Source organism: Cynocephalus volans, chromosome 5, assembly GCF_027409185.1.
Source record: "Cynocephalus volans isolate mCynVol1 chromosome 5, mCynVol1.pri, whole genome shotgun sequence".
NCBI classification, from domain to species: domain Eukaryota; kingdom Metazoa; phylum Chordata; class Mammalia; order Dermoptera; family Cynocephalidae; genus Cynocephalus; species Cynocephalus volans.
Window position 1 is genome coordinate 38,071,444 of NC_084464.1, and position 16,934 is coordinate 38,088,377.

Sequence of the window (16,934 nt, forward strand, 5' to 3'; positions counted from 1 at the left end):
ATCGTGCTGGCTGCTTGGGTGAGTACCGAATGTAGCAGAACAAAGTGGGTGTAGGGAGAAGAGCCAGAAGGCTAGTTCAGGGTGGTCTGGACTAGAGGGCAGCAGTGGAAGTGTTGAGAAATAATTTACTTCTGGATACATGGTAAGGAGAGAACCAAGAGGCTTAGCTCTTTTCTATTTAATGTATTCCTCCTTCATTGCTCCTTAGTAATGAGGGGGGAAAAGTCTTTTGGGTTTGAAAAAAGTGACAGATAGAGGCAAAACTGCCTTAAATCTACCTTCCTACTTTGCAACACTACCAGAGACTTGGGCACATTTAAAATCATCACTTGTTGTGTATTCAAAGGAGTGACAAATGCCCTGAGTATACTCTGCCTGGATGAAGTTTCAATCCTTCCCCTCTCTATATCAACATACACACGTGCACACACACACAATATGCCTTTAAGTGTTTATTTTAGAAATACCTGTTGAATGTTTACAACGTGCAAAGCTGGGGCTGGCAAGTTAGCTCAGTTGGTTGGAGCATGGTGTTAATAACACCAAGGTCAAGGGTTCGGATCCTGACCAGCCACCCTCCCTGCCCTCCCCGCAAAATGTGCAAACCTGGAAAGACAGGATACAAAAGGGTGGTACCCCTTGAACCTTATTCTCAGGAAGGTAAATTGACGAGGAGGAGTAAGACTTCTCAGGAGTCCATATCATTGAACATCTCTGATTCTTTGTTGAAAAAAAAAAAGCAAAATTTACAAAACATATCATCCAATTCCCGAAAACAACCTATTAGCTTTTAATTTGGATCACCACCTCCCAAGTTTTTATTTCAAAGATTAAGTGGGTTAAAGTTTGTAAATCATCTTGGAACCATATATACCATAGATACAATTCGAAAACAGATATTGCCTGAAAATACACACTTTTTAGGCCTCAGTCCTCGTGAGACACTGCACACTTAGGAGAAGTGCATTTCAGGAAAGGTTTTCTGTCGTTTTCTTTCAAAAGTCACAACCCCAGTCTCAGGGTTTGAACCTATTAGAAAAAACTTCATCACCTTAACCACTTGATCTAAAACAACCTGGTTTACACAAACCTTAAAGAAAGGTTGGTTATTTAATAAGGAAAGGTGGTTTACTTTTTAAAAATTGCTTTCTCTACTATCTCCTTTTTCTCATCTGTAAAAGAGACGTGATAAACGGGAGAAGTTTTTCAGAGAGATCATCTTTATGGTTTCTGCAAATTTTCTTGTTCCACTCTGTGTAGACAGGCCCTTGCTATAGTTTACTGTAAAGTGAAAACAGATGACTTGTGAGGTTTTATGAGATTATGTGCTAAAATTAAGATGTAAGTGGCAGAAGATGATCAAGGAAGGGAGAAATAAAGAGAGGCTGGAAAGCTTGGAAAAGGTTTTCAATTTAAATTAATTCATCTAAAATATAAAGAGGCGAGTAATGCTTTCTGTTTGCAGATTTATGGTAAGGGGGAGAGAGTTACATTTGCTCCGGGTCTTGCAAAAGGTTTTTGCCAGGAAAAAGTAGAGACCCTCCTGATAGAAGGACCCAGCATACGCAGAGCATGTGAACAGTTTCCACTCCTGAAAGGCAGGGACCGAGAACCTTGGACCCGGCAATATACGTGAGATTTAAATGGCGAAGAGGATTAAACGAAAACTGCCAAGGGAACCAAGACCAACGAGCGGATGGCACAGTGAGTGAAGAGAAGAGCATGGCCAGTGGTTCTCAACCCAGGAGACCCACTAAAGTGACCTGTGGCAACAACACAGACCTCTGGACCCCAACCCCAAAGATTCTGATTTAATTGGGCCTGGGGGAAGAGAGGACGTTAGGATGTTTTGAGAAAGCTTCCCAGTTGGTTACGTATAGTTTACAAACACTGAACCCCGGAACCCCGGGTCAGGTAGGAAAGTCTCCTGAACCTGGAACCTTTCACGTACATCTTGCTCACCGGGAGCTAAAACTCACTTCCACAGAGCAGTGGGGAACGACGAGGATGGGATTCGAACCCACGCGTGCAGAGCACAATGGATTAGCAGTCCATCGCCTTAACCACTCGGCCACCTCGTCACGTTGGTGGAAGCCCTTAATAAATATTATTTCCTTACTCAACAGTGTTCCATTTCGCAACTCTTTGTTCCTATCACGTTTTCATTGAGGAATTGTGTTTCCTCTCCGTAAATGGCCCTCTTATTCTTACAGAGACAGAAAAAAGAAGAAGAAACAGAAGTAAGGGAGAAATATGGACCTGAATAAAGATTATAAAGTACACTTCCTTAAGGGAAAAAAATTGGAGAAAATAACAAAGGAAAATGGAGGTAGACTGCTTTTATTTTAAAATCAAATTGGATTTTGCCATTTCTATTAGGCCATGTATATTGACACCATCATTAAATCGGTTGTTATATTTATTGTTGCGTTCTTGGACACTCCCCTCGGTAGGATTCTCAAGGATGCCTGACATGCGATGACAGTAAAGTCCTTGAAAAATAACCATCACCTCTCTAGGAAGCCCAAGTAACTGGTGAAGAGGTGGGAGTGATGGGTTAAGGTCAAATTGTGATTGGTTCTGAATGTCAAATCAAAGATTTTGGACTTTATCTTAAAGAATTGTGGGGCCATCCGAGAGATTTTTGTTTCGTTTTGCATATTTTGTACAGGAAAATGTGACAAAAATTATAATTTAGTATTGTCTTTTTTTATTATTACCTATTTCTATGTCCTCCAGCCAAAGACCATCACGAATACACCTGCAGTCAGATAAGTTGGGTTTGTAGCTGCTGCAACTTGGAAGAACACACATCATAGGGAACCTTGGAGGACCTCAGTAAAAAAGTGTTTTAAAAGGCCTTATGGCATCTGAGCTTGTGTTGGGTGATTTGGGGGAGGGTGCAAGGAAGCCGGGCTTTGTTCTGGATTGGATGCTGTCAGGAAGGGAAGGCATAATTTTGCAACTGAGTATCTTAACGAATTTTATCTAGAAGGAGGTATGAATAGAACGAAGTTATGCTATGAAAACAGTGGTCCCTCATATGAGTTGGTAGAAAAGGATGTTTGGTATTTTTACGGTTTGCACGGTGACCTTGTTTTATTATCTATCTGTGCTTGGACAAGATTATGAAATGTTTTGTTTTTGTTATTTGTTTTTTGCTTGGTTGTTTCTGTCCCATTTCATGACGACCAGAGAGGTCAGTCTGATGCTGATATTCAATGAGATTGTTTTTATTCAACAGAAGAACCCCATGGCCTAGCAGTGAGCACTACTCCGGTTCCTGACAATACCCAGGTCTAGTGGACAGAGTCAGGCCAGTTGCTGGATGCCAGGGATTACTTTTTTCTTTTCACCTATACCAAATATTATTACCAAAAAGTTACTTGTGTATGTGTGTGTTTTGACATGATGTAACATAAAATAAATAGAAAATAAGAATAAAGAAAAAATAAAGATGAAATCTGGAATATGTTCAGGAGGCAAATTGCATGCCCTAAGGGGGTATTAAGGAATGATTTAATATCAAATGTTATTAAGTATCAAATCAGTATCAAAACATACCAAGCTAAGACAGATAAAATATATAAAGTTGCATTTTTTAAAAAAAAGCTTAGATAAGTGACAAACTAAAATGTTTTTGGAAAGGAAAAAAAGAACGATTATTTGGTCTTGGTGGTGTTGGTATTAAGAATTATAAAGCATGATAAGCAAACTGGAACCTGAAGCATCCATTGGTTCTTTCATTCATTCAATTTTTTGGTGAGTATTTATTGAGCATATCATATGTAGCAGACACTGTTCTAAGTACATGAGCATACACCACACACAAAATTCCCTACTGCAGTGAAATGTAACTATGTGGAAATAGGCAATAAGCAATTTAAAAATCAAAGTATACAGTATGTCAGAAGGCAATAAATGCCTTGGAGTGGTGGCAACTTGAATAGGATGGAGAAATGGGGTGTTGCTTATAACAGATACCTGAAAATGTGGAAGCAGCTTTGGAACTGGGTAATGAGCAAAGGCTGGAAGAATTTGAAGGAGCAGGCTAGAAAAAGCCTAGATGCTGGTGGGAGCTTAGAAGACAAGAAAACCAGGGAAAGTTTGGAAATTCTTAGAGACTGGTTAAATGGTGGTGAGCAAAATGCAGGTAGAAATATGGACAGTAAAGGCCATTCTGAGAAGAGCTCAGATGTAAATGAGAAGAGAGTCATTGGAAACTGGGGCAAAGATCACCCTTGCTTGAACTGGCAAGGAACATGGCTGCATTATGTTCATGCCCAGAAGATTTATGGAATGTAGAACTTAAAGGTGATCACCCAAGGTATTTGGCAAAAGAAATTTAAAAGCAGCAAAGTGTTAAGGAAGCCACATGGCTACTTGCAACAGCTTATGCTGAGTTATTGTGGCAAAGGAATGACATAAAGCCAGTATTTGAAAGGGAAGCAGAGCAAAAGGATTTAGAAAATTCACAGCCTGGCCATGTGGTAAAAAGGCATAGGGCATTTTCAGGAGAAAAATGCATTGGTGCAGCCCAGCAACAATTTGCTGAGGAGATTAGTACAGAAGAAAGGGATTATCAAGATAAGGGGGAAAAGACCTTGAAGGCATTTCAGAGATCTTGGAGGCTGCATCTTCTATGACAGGCCCAGAGGCCTAGGGAGATAGAATGGTCTCAGGGAACAGGCCCAAGTCACCCTCCATGGGATCCTTGCCCAGAGCCACCTTGGGAAGCTGCTTCCAGCACCAGCACCCTGGCTGCTTTGACTGCTTCTGCTGTGGCTAACTTGACCATATGTGTGGCTGGACCCACAGCTTTGGAAGATACAAGCCAGAAGCCTTGGCAGTGTCCACGTGGTGTTAGGTCTGCAGGCTTGCAGAATGCCAGAGCTGTGGAGGCTTGGAAGCCTCTACCTCTATTTCAAAAAATGCATGGAAAAGCCTGGGAGCCCAAAAAGAGATCTGTCGCAGGCACAGAGTCACTGCAGACAGCCTTCACTAGAGCAATGCTGAGCGGAAATGTGCAGTCAAAGTAGCAGGAGAGAAAACTCACCGACGTCACATCTAGTGGAGCTGTGAACGTCATGGAGACCCCAGACTTGTGTAGCTACCGGCATGCAACACCAGCCTGGGAGAGCTGAAGTGTGGCCTAAGACCAGGAAAGCCATAAGGGAAGAGCTTCCCAAGGACTTGGGGACCCAATACCTGCACCAGCATGAAGAGGACATTGACCATGGAGTCAAGGTACATGATTTGTAGCTTTGAGATTTAATGCCTGCCCTGCTGGGTTTCAGACTTGCTTAGGACCTGTCTCTCCTTTCTTCTGGACTATTTCTCCCTTTTTGAATGTGAATATGTATCCTATTCTTGTCCCGCCATTGTATCTTGGCAGTAGACAACTTGTTTTGGTTTCACAGATGGGACTTTGAACTTTGTACTTTTGAGTTGAAACAAATTAAGACCTTGGGGATGGAATTAATGTATTTACCTATGAGTAGAACATAAACTCTAGGGGCTGGGAATGATATGGATTGAATTGTGACCCCCAGGTTTTATGTATTAGAAGCTTAATCCCAACTGTAACTGTTGAGGGTGAGAAATCCTATTATGGTAATTGAAAGGTGGAGCCTTGAAGAGGTGATTAGCTTCTGAGGACCATGCCATAATAAATGATTAATAATGTTGGTCATGGGCATGGTTCTGAGGACTTTAAAAGGAGAACATGAGCAAGTCTCTCTCTCTCTCTGCTTCCACCATCTCGCAATGTGATACCCTGTGTTGCTGAAGCCACCACCAAGGAAGCCCTTCACCAGATTTGTTCCCTGGACTTTGGACTTCTCTGCCTCAGAAATGGTAAGCAATAAATTTCATTTTCTCACAAATTACCCAGTCCGGGTATTTTGTTATAAGCAACAGAAACAGACTAATACAGGTGGTCAGGGAAAAATTAGCTCAGTGGCTCTCACTTCATGCTGCACGTTTGAATCCATGGAAAACTTTTGAGAAATACCCATGTTAGGGCATCCATACAGATTCTGATACAGAATCCCTAGAGATTCTGATGCATTTGTTCAAGTGATACTAGAAGAGTGGCTGTCAAGTTCTTTAATGCCAGCTTAATTATGAAGGAAAAAATATAAAGGAAAACAAAGCAAACTGAGGCCAAGAGATAATTTTCCCAGTTGACATACACCAGGAATTGCACTCAATACATCATTTTCTGACTAAGCAAAAGAAGGTGTCTGCAAACTGTCAGTCATAGCAGTAGGGCAGCACCAGTTAGGGCTTGTATTAGTCTGTTTTTGTTGCTTATAACAAAGTACATGGAACTGGGTGCTTTATAAAGAAAAATGAAATTTATTTGTTTACAGTTTCTGAGTCTGGGAAGTCTAAAGTCTATCTGGTGGTGGCAATAGTGACCCAGGGGTCTCCACTGCAAGATGGTGGAAGCAGAAAGAGCAGAGAGAGCAAAAGACAGCCTCTCCTCTTCTTTTAAAGCCCTCAGAACCACGCCCCTGACCCTGACCACCATTTTTAATCCATTCACTGCTGCATGGTCCTACAATCCAATCACCTCTTCAAGGCTCCACCTTTCAATTACTGTAATAGGGTCTCCCATAGTCTTAACAGTCATAGTGAGGGCTAAGTTTCCAATATATAAAACTTGGGGGACACAATTCATGCTTCAGGGAGTTTTGGGGGGACGTAATTCAATCCACTACAGGACTCATTCTGTCTTGGGGTCTCTAGGGTATTTAAAACTTAGTGTGGTAGGCACACTTCTTGTGTAATCCCATCTCTTTGAGTATGGGCTGGATATAGTGACTTGCTCCTAACCTATAGAATACAAAAAATGTGATAGGATGTCAGTTCCATAGTTAGGTTAGGAAAGATCCTGACTTCCATCTAACCAAAGGATTTGAACTAGTGCCTTCTCAGCTTACAAGCTTTGATGAAACAAGCTGCCATGTTGATGAGGCCGTGTGGCAGGGAATTGAGGATGGACTCCAGTCAATAGCCAGCAAATAACTCAGGCTCTCAGTCCAACAACCTTTAAGGAACTAAATCCTGCCAATGACCATGTGAGTTTGGAAGTGGATCCTTTCCCAATTGAGCCTTCCAATTGTAGATGACTACAGCCCAGCCAACAACTCTAATGCAGACTATGACAGACCCTGAAGTAGAGAACCCAGCTAAGCTGTGCCCGCATTCCTGACCCTCATAAACTGTGAAACATAATGTCTGTTAAATTGCCACTTTTGTGGCAATTTTTTATACAACAATAGATAACTAATACACTCAGGAAGGCCTGATGGCCCAGAGAGCAATAAATCCTATGGTTAAAAGGGAATACGGTTGAGAAGATACCGTACAAGATACTGTAAGATTGCCAGATCTGAGTTCAGATGCTAATCATTACACCATGGAGCCCTTACTTAAAAGTCTCTCTATTGAAAGACGTGTATAAGCTCGATCCAGATCTGTACATTATCTCTCTAAAAAGCCATGACAGATAGATTAAATCTAAAGAACATTAATAGATACCTCCAATTTATTAATGGAGGTTGTGGTAGGCTGACTAATGGCACCAAACACAGGTTCACATCCAATCTTTGGAACCTGTGGATAAATCACCTTGTGTGGTAAAGGGGGCTTTGCAGATAAGATTACATTGAGGATTATGAGATGGGGAGGTTATCCTGGATTATCCATGTGGACCCAATGTAATCACAAAGGTCCTTATAAAACAGATGCAAGAGAATCAGAAAGAATAGTAGGAAATGTGATTACAGAAGCAAGAGGTGATACAAGGAAGGGGACACTAGACGCTGGAAAAAGCAAGGAAATGAATTTTCCCCTGAAGTCTCCAGAAGGTATGTCGCTCTGCTGACACTTTGATATTAGATTTCTGATCTCCAGAACTGAAAGAAAACTAATTCATGTCATTTTAGGCCACTAAATTTGTGGTAATTGTTACGGCAGTGATAGGAAACTAATACTAACATGCTATCATCACTGGGGTTAAATAGGCAGGAGGAAGTTTACAGGGGTTTTTCTGCAACAATTTTTAGAGGCTAGAGGAACTCATGGGGCTCTTCTCTTGTCATCATTGAGAACACTGGAAGATTGTTTTGAAATGTGATTACAGAGTCAACAGAAGGAATTTAGGGTCCTATTGATAGCTGGGATTGCCATATTTAGAGTCCAGAGTGTTAACCGTTATGTCATGGGACCTATGTATAAGTAACCTTCAAGGAAAAACTTGTATATTACTGTATCTGGTCAGGTGATCTTTAAAATGTTTTGGGATATGAACACTAATAGAAATCCTCATATATGGAGACAATGAAGGCTTACAGGTGACTGTGATGGCTAAGGTCTCACTCCGTGGTTTTCACATGTTCATGTCTGTTCAGAGTTAGCCTACAGAGCATTTGGAGTGAGCTCTGGAGAAGGAGAGAGTCACAGGTGGGGCCTCTGGCACATGAACCCTTAATCGCCCCAGCACATAATTAACTTACAGAGAGCTGACTGATTTGGGGCACCAGCAAAGCAAAAGCAGGCATCAAAAGGAGAGATTCTAGGGGAACATGATGGTGAAAGGGAGAGGGCAACTCTCAGTAGCCACAGGAAAGAGTAGGGAGCTGGATATTTCTCCAGGGGAGAGGAAGTGCAAGTCAAAGAGAGCGTCTATACATGCCAGAGTGTACTCCTGGTTAGAGTAAACTCTAGGGCAAGATCACTAAAACTGAGACAGGCCCAGAGATTTGAAGTCAAGGTGCTAGCCATTACATCATGAGGCCCTTGAAGGTGGATCTCTACTGAAAGACTGATGGATGTGTACTTCTTCTAACAGACTACGTAATCCTGCAAATACTGTGGGCAACTCATTCACTTGAGAAGTTGTACTGGGTATAGACAGTAGCAGGTCTAGGATGTATAGAACTGCACCGCTGTGCCGTTCAAACTTTTTTAGGACACTTTTAGTGCTTAGAAGCTGATGGAACACTTTAAATAGGTTCCAGGAGAGGAAGGAACTGGGATTGGGGACTGTAAAACATAAACTCTTAATTCTGGGGGGCCAAGATTCTAATTTACTAGAATCTGAGGAACTCTGGGCAAAAAGATAAGAAGGGACATCAACTGAAAGGGTGCATAAGGCTAGAATTCTAGAGGGAGGTAGTTAGAGACAATTTTCTCCAGGCCAGGGGAAACATGCTGATTTGGAGGAAGTAAATGGCAGCGCTTGCAGCCCGGTGTGAACACCTCCAAGGCTGGCTAATGATTTACAAGATTCACAGAGGAAAAATCACCGAGATGTTGCTGAGGTCACAGAGATTTTGTGCATGGTCCCAGCGGAGTCGCCAAAACAAACAAGTTCCTGGGCGTGCTAACCATTATACAATGCGATCCTTACATGATGAGCTTGCTACTGCAATTCTTATTTCGGGCTGATACATTTTAAGAGGGTTCCAAACAAGAAAAGATTTGTTGCAGGGGCCTCTGACACATGAATCGGTAAGCACCCTGAGCACACCCTGCCTGTCTGACTTTGTAAACCCAGGCAAAAGTATGTGTCAAAAGAAAAAGTGAAGATTCTATCTACAAGAACACGAAGGTGATAACAAACTGAATACTGCCCAGAGGCCAGAAATGAAAGTAATAGGAGTTGCAAGATGCTTCTGGGGAGAAGAAGCTCAGGCGGGAAGTTGCATCCACAGATTGGGGTGGGATGTACTGCCGGTTTGAATAAAGGACGGATGACAGGTCACTGGAGCTAAAACTGTCACTAGAGACAAAACAAGCCCCATCGAGATTTGAACTCGAATCACTAGATTCAAAGCCCAGATTGCTAACCATTACACCACAGGGCCACCCGCAGGTACGCTTTCCTAAGAACTACGTACATACGCCTTGCAGAGCATGTCATTCTGTTCAGTATTTTGTGTACTGTAATCTTTAAGAAATATGAATAGAATATCTGCTGTATCACAAATAGCAGAGGGTCTAAAAGACTCACGAGCAATACGAACTTTTCAGGACCACGCTTCTGTTAGAAACTGAAGGAACCCAAACCCATCAGGCACTCTTCAAAAAAAGAAAGAACTGAGGTCTAAGATGTGAAAGATCTATCCTTAAGCATCCGGAAGACAGTCTAATTTACCAGGATCTGGGAAACTCCGGCGTCCAACAAAAGAGGAGGGGCAAAAGAGGACAGGCGAAAAAGTAGGAAACGCTGTTCGGCAGGGAAGCGTTTTGTTGCTAACTGGGGAGCTTGGGGGAGCAAGTGCTCAGGTGTCTGTCCGCTCTTCAGGGCGCAGTAGCAATTTCAGAGATGAGGTAGAGGCTCTAAAACGGTGATAGGTCCCACCGAGATTTGAACTCGGATCGCTGGATTCAAAGTCCAGAGTGCTAACCATTACACCATGGGGCCGACAGTTGTAAGCTCCCCCAGCAAATTACTGACAGCGTGTTTATAGTACGTCGAATTAGCTTGATCGGAATGTTTTCTTTCTTGGACTAGCAAAACAGGTACATGTTCCCGGATTCTAAGAAAGCAACAAAATTGCTCCAGCCGGCGGAAAGCCAGACAGAACTTTCCTTTGTTTGGAATTGTTCTAACCTGTTCACGGAGAAAAGATTACGGGCTTGCCTTGCACAATCAGAACTGTGTGCGTTATACTGAATTCTTAAACCAGGCCATGATCGTTTGTCGACCTACAGGTTTATAGAGGAAAGGGTCAACATTTAGAAATCTCTTAGGACATTTGTCCATATGGAAACGGCAAGAAGAAAAAAAAGTTAAATGTGTAGGGAATGTTCTGATAATTAAGTTAAAATGTAGGGGATTTACTGGTAATTTCGGGGATAAAAAGAGAGCTTTTACCTATTTAAATATTTCTTTTAGTATTTTTTTTATTTGGCTCATCTACATTTCTTAATGGATCGATTGCTCGTGTAATAATAATTTTTGTTATATTTATTTTACAGTTTGTGGATGTGTTAGACTTAAGAGAGTTTGAGAACAAAACAGGTTTAAAAATAATAATAATAATAATATTTAACCGGCATCTGAAAACAGTTTTGAAAATTCTCTATTATTTCCTCTCTGCAATGCTAGTCTCTGAAAGTGGTATTACAGGAGGCTATAGAAGGCAAGAATGACTGGAATTTTTCGTTTAAGATACTGATTCAAAAATATCAGTATGCTCACGAGTAGTATAGTGATGCACTCAATGTACCCAAATTCTCGTAACATCAAGCGGAAGAAGTTAAAGGCAGGCGAGGTTTCAGAAGACAGACATGAACTAGATTTCAGAAGTCAGACATGAGTTGGATTTAGGATAGGGAAGCAACAATTAAAGAAAATTCAAAAGCAAAACAGCCTGTGCGTTTTCCCAGCATCTTTATTAGTCTCAGAAATTCCGAATGTTTTCAGGCAGTTTCCCAAAAAACCTTTTCAAGAATTTTTCTCTACGTCTTCTTACATGGAAAGACTACAACTACTTGTTTCCAGATTTAAGGGGGAAAGATAATAACAACCAAAGAATACAACCTATTCCGTATTGTTGTGTCACTGCACAGATGGTATACCAGGTTTGTACCTGCAAAGAAAATACTTCTTCGTAGTCGGCAGGATTCGAACCTGCGCGGGAGGATCCCAATGGATTTCAAGTCCATCGCCTTAACCACTCGGCCACGACTACATACTTATCTTCGTGCTCTGGATATATTCCCATGAGGAATAATATCTTTCCTGTTAAAAATATTCTTTAAACCTGTTTATTCAACGACGCAACAGATACGGAGTGCCCGTCATCATAGTAAAAAGATCAAGATTTTTTATTTTTTTAAAGATCAAGATTTTGAAGTTTGAGATGCTGATAAGAGGAGTTATCGCAAATTACAATACTTCTCTGACGTACGAGGCACTAAAGACCTCAGCGTGGACACATGCCAACCCCTAACACGGGTAGTGGTCTCCAAATCTGGGAAACTGAATGACCGACTCGCCAGACGTAATTATGATTTACCATTACTGAAGATTGGAAACTGGGTACTCTAACAAATTATAGTGGGGACTCTTACACAGCCATTTCTGGTCCACAAATCTTTGAAAGAGGATGAGTGATACACCTCATCCAATTCTTTTTTGGATAAAGTTATACCTTTAAGTCCTATCTCTTTTTTGTAAGTCAGTCCTATATTTTATTTTTTGAGAAAAAAAACTGTTCCCCGTAGCAGAGGATGGTTTCGATCCATCGACCTCTGGGTTATGGGCCCAGCACGCTTCCGCTGCGCCACTCTGCTTACCTCTGAAAGCCTCTTCCAATACTTTATTAGAAGCTATCGTTGGCGGCCTTTCTAATTCTGATTGCATTTTGGCGGCTACCTCAAAAACGAAAAAGTACATTGATGATCCCTGTGTAACTGCACTCCACTTCCAAATACCAACGATTTAGAATTCTCCACCGGAAAACTCCAATAACTTGAGGTCGGAATTCACTCGAGCTCAGACGGAATTACATTTCAGGTTATTGGAAAAGCAAACGCATGCTAATTGGCATAATTTTTAAACCTGAAGCTGCAGAACGGCTGGCTTTTCTCAGCCATCCTTGGATATCTACACAAAGCCACGGTAAACATTTATTTGTGGCTTCTATCGAAGGTACATCTTCATTGTTGAAAAGATAAACACTGCATTGGCCGGGAATCGAACCCGGGCCTCCCGCGTGGCAGGCGAGAATTCTACCACTGAACCACCAATGCTTGATGCCCAAGGGTTGTTTTGTCTTCTTGTAACCATGTTTATATCGTCCCTAGATTATTAGTAAAATAATGAAAACATTTGTTTTTTCCCCTAAGATTTTCTAAAATCCAATTAAAGAAAAAGCTATATCTAAATATTCTGAGAAAACCTGTAAGCTAGAAGGAAGCTAAATGTCTTTGACCCTTGACGACTTTTTAAGGTGAAAAACACCTATAAATACCCAACATATAAAAGTGTCTTTCTCCATCCCTCCCCCAGTTTAAATCTTAAATGAAAACAAATCCCGAAAATCTCTCATTTAGAGTGTAAGCCAATTTGATTAATGCACTAGATCGAAGTGTTCTTTCAACTCCGAAACACCAAGTTACCCTCATTTTAGAAAAAAAAAGATATTCTGTTGTCATTCTATTGTGCAGACACAAGGTTGGCAAGGAGGGTATTGTCACTGGAAGAGGGAATGATAAAGTACGGTTTCTGCTGAATCCTATTCCATACACACATCCCCATTACCGGCCCCTGGAGAAGATGACCACCAGTTGCTGAGGTCGCTGTGGCGCTTTGGACTCAAAAGCCAAAGCAGTGCCTGAAACTAAGTGGGAGATATGGTCCCTATTTTTGAGGACTTTTCAGTTGGTTTAGAGAAAGAAAAAAAAAACACATGGAATACCGTTAATGAACAATGAATGAAAACTAAAATAAGTCTTGAGTTTGAGTTTCAGGAAGGTAATGGATTCTGATGGCCTGGATAATAAAACATGTGAAAGCCAGGAGGTTTCTCACATGCCTCTGTCCCACTTTAGTATCCTTATGTTTATCTTTTCACCTTTTCTTCAAAATAGAGAAGTTGCAGTGCCACATTATGGGAGGGTTTATTTGGTAGCTATGAACAGGAATGCTTTGAAGGGGAGGAAAGGCAGGAAGTTGCAATAGCAAATTAAGAATCTACTGCTATTTTTCTTAAAAGAATTTAGGTTTCTCCAAATCCTTACAACAGAATAATACAGAACTCAAGGGTATGAGTGATATATAAAAACATGGTCAAGTTACATAATTTGTTAGCATTTATTTACTCATATGTAAACAGACCTTTGAGTAGTTGACCTACAATCCTCAAGGGGCTATAAAGGTAAATTAAAACTGTGCCTATTAAAGCTGCTTGAAAAATAGTATAAAAGCACCAGATAAAAATTAGCTACCAATAATTACTTAATGCAACTTTTTAATGAAACACTAGAAGTCAGATATTTTACTTTATTTCTATTATAAACAGGAATTTTCAGTATAATGCATGTAGTAAGTTCTTGTGTTAGTTGTATTGGATTGATGTCATAGTGTAGAAATTTTAGAACAAATACCTAAAGTATATTCTTCATGTGTGGTGTAAAAATAATCTTTATAACATGCATTCTTCTTCCTCAGATCTTATTTACCATTTGTCAAACCTGTCTCCCTAAAATATCACCTAAAACACCATTGAAAGAACAAAGCTGAGTTTATAGGGTGTATTAGTCCGTTTTGTGTTGCTATAACAGAATACCTGAGACTGGATGATTTATAAAGAAAACAAAATTTATTGTTTACAGTTTCTCAGGCTAGGAAATCCAAAGTCCATCTGGTGGTGGCAACAGTGACCCAGGGGTCTCACATTGCAAGATGGTGGAAGCAGAGAGAGTAGAGAGAGAGAGAGAGAGAGAGAGAGAGAGAGACTCTCCTGTTCTTTTAAAGCCCTCAGAACCACGCCCCTGACCACCATTTTTAATCTGTTCACTACTGCACAGTCCTACAATCTAGTCACCTCTTCAAAGCTCCACCTGTCAATTACCATAGCAGGATTTCCCACCCTCTTAACATTCACAGTGGGAACCAAGTTTCTAATAAATAAAACTTGGGAGACGCAATTAAGCTTCAATAGTTATGAGGGGACATAATTCAATCCACTACATAGGGCACTAACTCAAGGGTATTAGTAGTGTCTCAGAGCAAAAGGGCAAAGTTGAGCTATTTGCTGAGATTCTTGAGATCTAGATTTTGATGATCTCTCAAAATCTAGAGTTTAAAATTGAGTAAGGATCATGATATATTTTAGCATTGGTAGACACAGCCAGGAAAGAATGTTAAAGTGAAATGTTGTATTTGTCTTCTATTGCTGTGTAGCAAATTGCCCTAAAACTTAGTGGCTTAAAACAACAAACATTTACCCTAACAGTCTCCGTGGGTCAGGAGTTCAGGAGTAGCTTACCTGGGTGGGGGTCTGTCATGAGGTTGCAAACAAGATGTTGACAGGAGCTGCAGTCATCTGAAGACTTACCCGGGGCCAAAGAATTCTCTTCCAAGCTCACTTGGCCGTTGGATGGAAACCTCAGTTTATTCACCACATGGGCTTCTCTGTGAGTGAGTATCCTGACATGGCAGCTGACATCCACTAGATCAAGTGATCCATGAGAGAAAGCAAGGCAGAAGCTTCAGCCTCTTGAGACTTAGTACTTAGACTTAGACTTAGACACTGTCACTTCCACATTATTTTATTCACTTGAAGCAAGTCACTAAGTCCAGCCCACACTTCAGGAGAAGAAAATTAGGCTCCATCTCTTGAAGGAAGCCTATTTCTGGACATATTTTAAAACCCCTACAAGGGCTGAAAGAGTACTGCATGTAAAGTGCTCAACTTTCATTCCTTGCCTTCTGTTGAGAAGCTGATAGGTCTTTCAAAAAATTCCTGAAATAAACAATAGAGTGTCTGGAATAGACAAAAAGTTTTTGCAAATTTTAGCTTCCTGGGCAAGGAATCGTAGTTATGTTTATGAAAATAGTGGAATAGTAAAATCATATTAATAGAGAAAGTAAACTGTTGGGATATTTTCAATTCTCACATTCAAAATAAGCTCCCATAATATATGTTTTGTTTTCTAAGAAAAACTTTAAAATAATTACTTTAAAAAATTAAACTCTAGGGAAAAACTTGGCTAGATAATATTTTAGTTGTCTTACAATAAATTTTAAAATACCCAATGTCTAAAACATCTACTGGAAATAAAGCTTACTTTCCAGTACTCTGTATTTTGTTAATTAAAGAAGCTTTGGGTTGGCATTTTATAGAAATGACATATTGGCTTCTACACTGAAACAGAGACAGAATGTAACTTTTCCTTATCAAATGCTGGAATCAATAAATATGGTTATAATATATCACTGTCAGACATTCTGACTAGAAGACACACTGGGGACGGGGTGGGGAATGAGACCCAAATGCTCTGCTTTAAGATAAATTTATGAAGACAGAAGAGTATAGATGCAGAAAATCTAAAATTGGGAAATCCATATTTGAGATAGAACAAAAATGGAATTCTGGAAGTCATTCAACCTACCAGACATGATTATTATTGCCTTGTTGTGGTCTTCTGTTCTAGGGTTTGGACCTCAGATATATTGGTAGAGCAAATTCAGTGAATTTATCACCTGAAGGGAATTAGGCCTTAAGGACTGATTTTCACTAATAGGACTCACAGGAGCCTGATGTCTTAAACCAGAATACAATTTATTAATTTGGAGGGGAATGCATAACTTTTCAAAACTGGAATCCTTGTAGCCATAGTTTAGGTCACCTTGATCCTGGTCACGAAGTTCCCTAGAAGTGACTTAGTAATGAGAAGAGATCCTGGTGGCATACCATTAGCAAGGACCTCCCTAGTGGCCAAACTTTAGTCAGGCTTCACTCAGCCCTCTTCCCCACTAGGCCTCAACCTTGGTCAGCCTAGCTCAATTCTAGCAAGAATCCTGCTGAGCCAGTTTATTGAGAATTTTTCCACCCTTGATATCTAATCAAGCTCCTCTTAGTAATTTTCCATCCATTGACCCCCTGCCCATTGACTACAAATCCCCAGCTGTTCTTGCTATTGTTTGGAATTGAGTTCAGTTCTGTTCTAAAGTCTCTCTCCCCTACTGCAGTAGCTCAAATAAAATGTCTTGCTGCTTTAAAAAAGTGTCCAGTGCAATTTTTCTTTAACACCATCAGAGGGAAAAGAAGTAGGTGATCTTGAGGGATATTTCAGCCAGGTTATGAGAAAGGCTGATCAATTGCCCAAGGCTAGTTTTAAAAGGTGATTCCTATATTATTCCGTATCATGTTGCAAAAACTCCAACAATTACAGTTGACCTATCT

At 40.6% G+C, this 16,934-nt stretch overlaps 5 non-coding genes across 5 annotated transcripts; all 5 read right to left on the reverse strand.

The window, feature by feature from the left end:
- Positions 1 to 1,999: 1,999 nt before the first annotated feature.
- TRNAS-GCU (transfer RNA serine (anticodon GCU)) lies at positions 2,000 to 2,081 on the reverse strand. Its single transcript has one exon. It is a non-coding gene; the product is annotated as a tRNA-Ser (tRNA).
- An 8,285-nt stretch (positions 2,082 to 10,366) lies between these two features.
- Positions 10,367 to 10,438, reverse strand: TRNAQ-UUG (transfer RNA glutamine (anticodon UUG)). Its single transcript has one exon. It is a non-coding gene; the product is annotated as a tRNA-Gln (tRNA).
- Positions 10,439 to 11,629: 1,191 nt separating this feature from the next.
- On the reverse strand, positions 11,630 to 11,711 carry TRNAS-UGA (transfer RNA serine (anticodon UGA)). Its single transcript has one exon. It is a non-coding gene; the product is annotated as a tRNA-Ser (tRNA).
- Positions 11,712 to 12,243: 532 nt separating this feature from the next.
- TRNAM-CAU (transfer RNA methionine (anticodon CAU)) lies at positions 12,244 to 12,315 on the reverse strand. The gene has a single exon. It is a non-coding gene; the product is annotated as a tRNA-Met (tRNA).
- A 388-nt stretch (positions 12,316 to 12,703) lies between these two features.
- On the reverse strand, positions 12,704 to 12,774 carry TRNAG-GCC (transfer RNA glycine (anticodon GCC)). Its single transcript has one exon. It is a non-coding gene; the product is annotated as a tRNA-Gly (tRNA).
- Positions 12,775 to 16,934: the final 4,160 nt, after the last annotated feature.